We start from the raw sequence: 10,192 nt of genomic DNA on the forward strand, positions 1-10,192 counted from the left end.
CCGGTTAGACAGTAAAACATTAGAGGCTGCTCCCAATGCTACACTCAGTGTTTCCAAAATTAATACACTTTATGGCCAGAAGAGACCTTTAGAGCATCTCATCTAACCCCCTGCATATCATAGGCTTCCTGTATAGGACAATAGTTACTTTTTGGGCACAAACATTCCAGAAAGGCATCTAGTTTCATTCAATGACTTCAAGAGATGGAGAATCCACCACTTTCCCTTTCACTGAGTGCCAGGGGGCTCCATTTCCCCTTCCACTAGCTCCCCATTTACAGTGAGCCAGAGCAGTACCTGCAACAGGGAGCGGGAGTTGCTGAAGGCCTCAGAGGCACAACCCCTGCAGTGTCTCTGGCACCTGGCGCAAGTGATGGATGATGCGGAGCTGGTGCCTCACTTTGGCCGTGACGCCCTCCTGCTGCAAGGGAATGAGAACCAGTCAGACTCAAACGCCCCGAGGAATCAGGGGGAATTAAGGGCACCTGGAATCAGCAGTATTTCCACTCAGCACCTGCCCAACACTGAGGGATGAATTCACCTCCTGAACCCCAGAATGGAGTCTTCTTGTCCTTTCTAGTAACCTCCAGTGCCAATCCCCCTCCTTCTAGGGTGAGCTCCTGCTACCTCCCGCTCAGTGTCCTTGACAGCTGTTCCACCTCCAAACCACAGCTTAAGTCATCAGAAACCTCTTCTAGACCCCCACCAAGGTTGGGCTGGGAGGCAGGTCTAGCAGTGGGGGCAGGAGGGATTCTGGCATCAGTGAAGTGGGTTGCGGGGAGGTTGAGATCTTGCCCAAGTCATCCGAGACACTAACGCTAAGCCACAGGATGGCAGCATCTAGTGTCTGTGGAGTCCAAGCACTATTTCAACCATACAGTTTTGGATCAACTCCCAACCAGGGGAGGTGAAGAGCACCCCCAGCAACACACACACAAACACACCCACCCACCACTCCTGGTGGTGGGAGGGGAACAGGAGAAAGGACAAAAGAAGTAAGAGATGAAGAGAAAGGAAGGAGGGATGGAGGAAAAGGTAAAGCGAAAAGAACAAACCCTAATGTCCCCAGTGATTCTAAGGGGCAAAATCCCAGGGAGGGAATAAAATTCTGCCACCTTAAACTAGTGTTTTCCATGCCTAGAATTCAGCTGGCACGAGATAGATCAGACTGAGCAGGTTCCAAAACCTCTTGGAGGCTCTTACCTTCTCAACAGGGACGTCTCTTTTCTAGTAAAATCAGTTAAAGGAAAGGAGAAAACTGGAAAGAGGCTCCTGCTCGCACTCACATACGTGAACCCTAATACTCTCTCAGTCCTCAAAGAGAGACCTCGAGAAGGAGACTTGCTGAAGCAAAGCCACAGGGGTCTCTGAGGTTTCCCTGGCCCTGCCCCCTGTCCTGCCTGGCTCATGTCAGCATCTCTCTCTGAGGTCACCACTTCCCTAACACCTTTGACCAGTACGCTGAGGTCCTTGAAAAAGCCTTTGTGATATCACTGCCACACCCAACCAAACCCTAAAGTGCTCATGTCCTGCTGTTGGCCTGACACTTTGAAGGTTTGAGCTACTCTCTGTGGATCATCCCAAAAAATGCATCTTCATTCTAAGAAGCAAGCTGGCTAGACAGTAAAATATCAGAGGCTGCTCCCAATGCTACACTCAGTGTTTCCAAAATTAGTAGACTTTATGGCCACAAGAGACCTTTAGAGCATCTCATCTAACCCCCTCCATATCATAGGCTTCCAGTATAGTATAATAGTTACTTTTTGGGCACACACATTCCAGAAAGGCATCTAGTCTTCATTCAATGACATCAAGAGATGGAGAATCCACCACTTTCCCTTTCAGTGAGTGCCAGGGAGCTCCATTGCCCCTTCCTCTAGCTACCAATTTACAGTCAGCCAGAGCAGTACCTGCAGCAGGGAGCGGGAGTTGCTCAAGGCCTCAGAGGCACAACCCCTGCAATGTCTCTGGCACCTGGCGCAAGTGCCGGATGATGCGGAGATAGTGAATCGCTTTGGCCGTGACGTCCTCCTGCTATAAGGGAACGAGAACCTGTCAGAGACTCAAACGCCCCGAGGAATCAGGGGGAATTAAGGGCACCTGGAACCAGCAGTATTTCCACCCAGCACCTGCCCACCACTGAGGGATGAATTCACCTCCTGAACCCCAGAATGGAATCTTCTTGTCCTTTCTAGTAACCTCCAGTGCCAACCCCGCTCCTTGTAGGGTGAGCTCCTGCTACCTCCCCCTCAGTGCCCTTGACAGCTGTTCCACCTCCAAACCACACCTCAAGTTATCAGAACCCTCTTCTCCACCCCCACCCAGGTTGGGCAGGAGGCGGCTCTAGCAGGGGGGGCAGGAGGGATTCTGGCAGCAGTGAAGTGGGTTGTGGGGAGGTTGAGATCTTGCCCCAAGTCATCCCAGAAACTAATGATAAGCCACACGATGGCAGCATCTAGTGTCAGTGGAGTCCAAGCACTATTTAAACCCCACAGTTTTCGATCAACTTTCCACAACGGGAGATGAAGAGCACCCCCCAGCAACACACACACACACCTGCAGTGTCTCACGCAGCTGGCGCAAGTGCCAGATGATGTGGAGCTGGTGCATCGCTTGGGCCGTGACATCCTCCTGCTGCAAGGGAACGGGAACCTGTCAGAGACTCAAACGCCCCGAATAATCAGGGGGTATTAAGGGCACCTGGAACCAGCAGCATTTCCACCCAGCACCTGCCCACCACTGAGGGATGAATTCACCTCCTCAACCCCAGAATGGAGTCTTCTTGTCCTTTCTAGTAACCTCCAGTGCCAACCCCACTCCTTGTAGGGTGAGCTCCTGCTACCTCCCCCTCAGTGCCCTTGACAGCTGTTCCACCTCCAAACCACAGCTCAAGTTATCAGAACCCTCTTCTCCACCCCCACCCAGGTTGGGAAGGGAGGCGGCTCTAGCAGTTGCGGTTGAAAAGGATTCTAAAAGGAGCAGGTAAGAACCCCTTGATAATCCTTCATGTAGGAACAAATGACATGGCTAGGTTCTCGTTAGAGAGGATCAAGGGAGATTATGCCAGGCTGGGGAAGACGCTCAAGGAGATAGAGGCTCAGATTATCTTTAGTGGGATTCTGCCCGTTCCAAGGGAAGGGCAGCAAAGGGCTGATAGGATTGTGAGAATAGTTGGCTAAGGGAGTGGTGCTATAAGGAGGGCTTTGGGATGTATGGCCACTGGGAGGCTTTCGGGGACAGACACCTGTTCTCGCGGGATGGGCTTCACCTAAGTAGGGAAGGAAATAGACTTCTGGGAGGGAGGCTAGCTCATCTTATCAAAAGAGCTTTAAACTAGGAAGTTTGGGGAGACGGTTTGGAGATGCACAGTTAATCTCCACGCCAGATTACAGTATGGAGAAGGTGAGTAAAATGAGAGGAGACATAGCCGGGGAGATGAGATTGGACATAGGAAGGACAGGGGGGACGGACACAAGGAGGCCCGCAACATATAGTGCTACTAATGGGAGACAGGCTAAACGACATACATTAGGGTGTCTATACACCAATGCCAGAAGCCTAGGTAATAAAATGGAGGAATTGGAGCTCTTGGTCCAAGAGCTGAAACCAGATATCGTAGGAATAACAGAAACGTGGTGGAATGGCAGTCACGACTGGAACACAGGTATGGAGGTGTATGCGCTGTTTAGGAAAGACCGGAACAAAGGTAAAGGTGGGGGGGTGGCATTGTATGTCAATAGTGAAATAAGCTGTAAAGAAATAATAGTTGATGGATTAGACAATACTGAGTCCATCTGGGCAATACTCACACTGGGTAATAGGACTACTAGAGCCTCTCCGGGGATAGTGCTTGGAGTGTGCTATAGACCGCCGGGATCAACCCAGGATATGGATAAGGAACTATTTAATGTGTTTAGAGAAGTAATTACTAATAGAAACTGTGTAATTATGGGGGACTTTAACTTCCCGGATATAGATTGGGGAACAAACGCTAGTAGCAATAATAGGGCTCAGATGTTCCTAGATGTGCTTGCTGATCAATTCCTCCATCAAGTGGTAGCTGAACCGACGAGGGGGGAGGCCATTTTAGATTTGATTTTGGTAAGTAGTGAGGACCTCGTTGAGGAAGTGGTAGTAGGGGACAATTTGGGCTCCAGTGATCATGAGCTAATTCGGTTAAAATACATGGAAGGAGTAACAGAATTAAGTCAAAGGTTAGGGTTTATAATTTTAAAAAGGCCAATTTTAACAAATTAAGGGGACTGGTAAGGGAAGTGGATTGGGCAAACATATTAATGAATTTAAAGGCAGAAGAAGCCTGGGATTACTTTAAGTTAAAGATGCATGAGCTGTCAGAGGCCTGTATTCCAAAAAAGGGAAAAAGATTACTAAGCAAGAGATTTAGACCGAGCTGGATGAGCGACCGACTCAAAGGGGCGATTAGGAAAAAACAGAAAGCGTACAAAGAGTGGAAGAGGGGAGGGATCAGTAAGGAAATGTACCTAAGTGAAGTCAGAGAATGTAGAGATAGAGTGAGAAAGGCCAAAGGCCGTGTAGAGTTGGACCTAGCGAGGGGAATTAAAAGCAATAGTAAGAGGTTTTACAGCCACATAAATAGGAAGAAAGCAAAGAAGGAAGAAGTGGGACCGCTGAAGACTATTGCCGGAGAGGAGATTAAAGACAATCTAGGCATGGCGCAATATCTCAATGAATATTTTGCATCGGTGTTTAATGAGGCCAATGAAGGGATTAGGGATACTAGCACCACTACAGAGGGGCGTTCAGGATGGGGGATTACCGTATCCGAGGTAGAAACAAAACTTGAACACCTTAATGAGGCTAAGTCGGGAGGACCGGACGATCTTCATCCGAGAATATTGAAGGAATTGGCGCGGGAAATAGCAGGCCCGTTAGCGATAATATTTAATGAATCTGTAAACTCGGGGGTGGTCCCGTTAGACTGGAGAATAGCTAATGTGGTTCCTATTTTTAAGAAAGGGAAAAAAAGTGATCCGGGTAACTACAGACCTGTTAGTTTAACATCTGTAGTGTGCAAGGTGTTAGAGAAAATTCTGAAAGAGAAACTAGTTGAGGACCTGGAGATTAGTGGCAATTGCGATAAATTACAACATGGTTTTACGAAGGGCAGATCGTGCCAAACGAATCTGATCTCCTTCTTTGAGAAAGTAACGGATTTATTAGATAAGGGAAATGTGGTGGACCTAATATACCTGGATTTCAGTAAAGCGTTTGATACTGTACCCCATGAGGAATTATTGGTTAAACTGAAAAACATGGGGATCGATATGAAAATCCAGAGGTGGATAAGGAATTGGTTAATGGGGAGAATGCAGCGGGTCGTATTAAAGGGTGAACTGTCGGGTTGGAGGGAGGTTACTAGTGGAGTGCCTCAAGGTTCGGTTTTGGGACCCATCTTATTTAATCTATTTATAACTGACCTCGGAACCGATTGCAGGAGTGGGCTGATAAAGTTTGCGGATGATACGAAGGTGGGAGGCGTTGTAAATTCGGAAGAGGATAGGGATATCCTGCAGGGAGACTTGAATGAGCTTGTGAATTGGAGTATCAGAAATAGGATGAAATTTAACAGTGAAAAGTGTAAGGTGATGCATTTGGGGATGACTAATAACAATTTTAGTTAAAAGATGGGGACGCATTGGTTAGAAGTAACGGAAGAGGAGAAGGACCTAGGGGTCCTTGTAGACCGCAGGATGACTATGAGTCGACAATGTGACGTGGTGGTGAAAAAAGCCAATGCTGTCTTGGGATGCATTAGGCGAGGTATATCTAGTAGGGATAAGGAGGTCTTGCTTCCGTTGTACAAGGCGCTGGTGAGACCTCATTTGGAGTACTGTGTGCAGTTCTGGTCTCCCATGTTTAAAAAAGACGAACTCAAACTGGAACGGGTGCAGAGAAGGGCCACTAGGATGATCAGAGGAATGGAAAACCTGTCGTATGAAAGGAGACTAGAGGAGCTTGGGTTGTTTAGTCTGACAAAGCGAAGGCTGAGAGGGGATATGATTGCTATCTTTAAATATATTAGAGGGATTAATACAAGGGAGGGAGAAGAATTATTCCAGCTTAGTACTAACGTGGATACAAGAACGAATGGATATAAACTGGCCGTGGGAAGTTCAGGCTTGAAATTAGACGAAGGTTTCTGACCATCAGAGGGGTGAAATATTGGAATGGCATTCCGAGGGAAATGGTGGGGGCGAGGGACCTGTCTGGTTTTAAGATTAAGTTAGATAAGTTTATGGAGGGAATGGTTTAATGGTAAAACATAGTAGTAAAGAAAACCAAGCAATGGTAGGTAAATAGCATAATGGCTAACAGGGATCAGGATGGAGACTCTTGCCTATATGCTCGGGGTCTTACTGATAGCCATATTTGGGGTCGGGAAGGAATTTTCCTCCAGGGCAGACTGTCTGAGCCTCTGGAAGTTTTTCGCCTTCTTCCGCAGCATGGGGCAGGGATCTCTAGCAGGAGGGTCTCTGCCGATTGAAGTCACTAGTAACAGGATTGGGGACTTCAGCAGCAGAGTCCAGGGAAGGGGTAGGGACGGTTTTATGGCCTGCAGCATGCAGGGGGTCAGACCAGATGATCATAATGGTCCCTTCTGACCTTAAAGTCTATGAGTCTATGAGTCTATGAGCGGGGGGGGGCAGGACGGATTCTGCCAGAAGTGAAGTGTGTTGCGGGGAGGTTGAGATCTTGCCCCAAGTCATCCCAGACACTAATGCTAAGCCACAGGATGGCAGCATCTAGTGTCAGTGGAGTCCAAGCACTATTTCAACCCCACAGTTTTCGATCAACTTCCCACAAGGGGAGGTGAAGAGCACCCCAGCAACACACACACACACACACACCACCACTGGTGGTGGGAGGGGAACAGGAGAAAGGACAAAAGAAGTAAGAGATGAAGAGAAAGGAAGGAGGGATGGAGGAAAAGGTAAAACAAAAAGGACAAACCCTAATGTCCCCAGTGATTCCACGGGACAAAATCCCAGGGAGGGAATAAAATTCTGCCACCTTGAACTAGTGTTTACAATGCCTAGAATTCAGCTGGCACTAGGTGGATCAGACTGAACAGGTTACAAACCTCTCCGAGGCTCTTACCTTCTGAACAGGGATGTCTGTTTTCTAGTAAAATCAGTAAAAGGAAAGGAGAAAACGCGAAAGAGGTTCCTCTTCGCACACACCTACGTGAACCCTAATACTCTCTCAAAGAGAGACCTCGAGAAGGAGACTTGCTGAAGCAAAGCCACAGGGGTCTCTGAGTTTTCCTTGGCCCTGCGCCCCTGTCCTGCCTAGCTGATGTCAGCATCTCTCTCTGAGGTCACAACCTTCCCACCACCTTTGACCAATAAGCTGAGGTCCTGCAAAAGGCCTTTGTGATGTCACTGCCACACCCAGCCATCCTCTGAAGTGCTAATGTCCTGCTGCTGGCCTGACACTTTGAAGGTCTGTGGATCACCCCACTCAATGCGTCCTCATTCTAGGAAGCAAGCCGGCTAGACAGTAAAACATCAGAGGCTGCTCCCAATGCTACACTCAGTGTTTCCAAAATTAGGGGACTTTATGGCCACAAGAGACCTTTAGAGCATGTCATCTAACCCCTTGCATACCATAGGCTTGCTGTATAGTACAATAGTTACTTTTTGGGCACACACATTGCAGAAAGGAATCTAGTCTTCCTTCAATGACATCAAGAGATGGAGAATCCACCACTTTCCCTTTTAGTGAGTGCCAGGGGGCTCCATTTCCCCTTCCACTAGCTCCCCATTTACAGTGAGCCAGAGCAGTACCTGCAGCAGGGAGCGGGAGTTGCTGATGGCCTCAGAGGCACAGCCCCTGCAGTGTCTCAGGAATCTGGCGCAAGTGCCGGATGATGCGGAGCTGGTGCATCACTTTTGGCCGTGACGTCCTCCTGCTGCAAGGGAACGAGAACCTGTCAGAGACTCAAACGCCCGGAGGAATCAGCGGGAATTAAGGGCACCTGGAACCAGCACTACTTCCACCCATCACCTGCCCACCACTGAGGGATAAATTCACCTCCTGAACCCCAGAATGGAGTCTTCTTGTCCTTTCTAATAACCTCCAGTGCCAACCCCCCTCCTTGAAGGATGAGCTCCTGCTATCTCCCCCTCAGTGCCCTTGACAGCTTTTCCACCTCCAAACCACAGCTCAAGTTATCAGAACCCTCTTCTAGACCCCCACCAAGGTTGGGCTGGGAGGCGGGTCTAGCAGTGGGGGCAGGAGGGATTCTGGCAGCAGTGAAGTGGGTTGCGGGGAGGTTGAGATCTTGCCCAAGTCATCCGAGACACTAACGCTAAGCCACAGGATGGCAGCATCTAGTGTCTGTGGAGTCCAAGCACTATTTCAACCCCACAGTTTTGGATCAACTTTCCACAAGGGGAGGTGAAGAGCACCCGCAGCAACACACACACACACACACACAGACACACACACACACACACAGACAGACACACACACACACAGACACACACACACCCCACTCCTGGTGGTGGGAGCGGAACAGGAGAAAGGACAAAAGAAGTAAGAGATGAAGAGAAAGGAAGCAGGGATGGAGGAAAAGGTAAAACGAAAAGGACAAAACCTAATGTCCCCAGTGATTCCACGGGACAAAATCCCAGGGAGAGAATAAAATTCTGCCACCTTGAGCTAGTGTTTTCCATGCCTAGAATTCAGCTGGCACCAGGTGGATCAGACTGAAAAGGTTACAAGCCTCTCCGAGGCTCTTACCTTCTTAACAGGGATGTCTGTTTTCTAGTAAAATCAGTAAAGAGAAAGGAGAAATCTCGAAAGAGGCTCCTGCTCGCACTCACATACGTCAGCCCTAATACTCTCTCAATCCTCAAAGAGAGACCTTGAGAAGGAGACTTGCTGAAGCAAAGCCACAGGGGTCTCTGAGGTTTCCCTGGCCCTGTGCTCCTGTCAGCATCTCTCTCTGATGTCAGCATCTCTCTCTGAGGTCACCACCTCCCTAACACCTTTGACCAATACGCTGAGCTCCTGCAAAAGTCCTTTGTGATGTCACTGTCACACCCAACCATCCTCTGAAGTGCTAATGTCCTGCTGCTGGCCTGACACTTTGAAGGTTTGAGATACTCTCTGGGGATCACCCAACTCAATGCGTCTTCATTCTACGAAGCAAGCCGGCTAGACAGTAAAACATCAGAGGCTGCTCCCAATGCTACACTCAGTGTTTCCAAAATTAGTAGACTTGATGGGCAGTGAGCCAGAGCAGTATCTGCAGCAGGGAGCGGGAGTTGCTGATGGCCTCAGAAGCACAGCCCCTGCAGTGTCTCAGGCACCTGGCGCAAGTGCCGGATGATGCGGAGCAGGTGCATCGCTTTGGCCGTGACGTCCTCCTGCTGCAAGGGAACGAGAACCCGTGTCATAACTATAAAGGGAAGGGTAACAGCTGTCCTGTGTACAGTACTATAAAATCCCTTCTGGCCAGAGACTCCAAAATCTTTTCCCTGTAAAGGGTTAAGAAGCTCAGATAACCTGGCTGGCATCTGACCTAAAGGACCAATAAGGGGACAAGATAATTTCAAATCTGGGGGGGGGGGGGGGGGAGGAAGGCTTTTGTTTGTGTTCTTTGTTTTGGTTGTGCGTTCGCTCTCGGGACTGAGAGAGACCAGACATCAATCCAGGTTCTCCACATCTTTCTAAACAAGTCTCTCCTATTTCAAACTTCTAAGTAAATAGCCAGGCAAGGCGTGTTAGTTTTCCTTTGTTTTCTCAACATGTAAATGTACCTTTTACTAGAGTGTTTATCTTTGTTTGCTGTACTTGGAACCTAAAACTAGAGGGGAGTCCTCTGAGCTCTTTAAGTTTGATTACCCTGTATGGTTATTTCCATACTGATTTTACAGAGATGATTTTTACCTTTTTCTTTAATTAAAAACCTTCTTTGTAAGAACCTGATTGATTTTTTCCTTGTTTTAGATCCAAGGGGTTGGATCTGTATTCACCAGGAGTTGGTGGGAGAAAGAAGGGGGGATGGTTAATTTCTCCTTGTTTTAAGATCCCAGGGGGGTTGGAACTGTATTCACCAGGAGTTGGTGGGAGGAAGGAGGGGAATGGTTAATTTCTCCTTGTTTTAAGATCCAAGGGGTTTGGATCTGTATTCACCAGGAGT

General features: G+C 48.4%; 1 long non-coding RNA gene across 1 annotated transcript; it reads right to left on the reverse strand.

Moving 5' to 3' along the window:
* Positions 1 to 311: 311 nt before the first annotated feature.
* On the reverse strand, positions 312 to 7,948 carry LOC135979730 (uncharacterized). Its single transcript, XR_010596980.1, has 4 exons — positions 7,830 to 7,948; positions 2,557 to 2,634; positions 1,911 to 2,034; positions 312 to 421 (listed from the first exon to the last, which is right to left on the reverse strand). It is a non-coding gene; the product is annotated as an uncharacterized LOC135979730 (long non-coding RNA).
* Between the last annotated feature and the right edge of the window lie 2,244 nt (positions 7,949 to 10,192).

The sequence above is a fragment of the Chrysemys picta genome, unplaced genomic scaffold (genome assembly GCF_011386835.1).
Source record: "Chrysemys picta bellii isolate R12L10 unplaced genomic scaffold, ASM1138683v2 scaf1183, whole genome shotgun sequence".
Classification (NCBI taxonomy): Eukaryota; Metazoa; Chordata; order Testudines; family Emydidae; genus Chrysemys; species Chrysemys picta.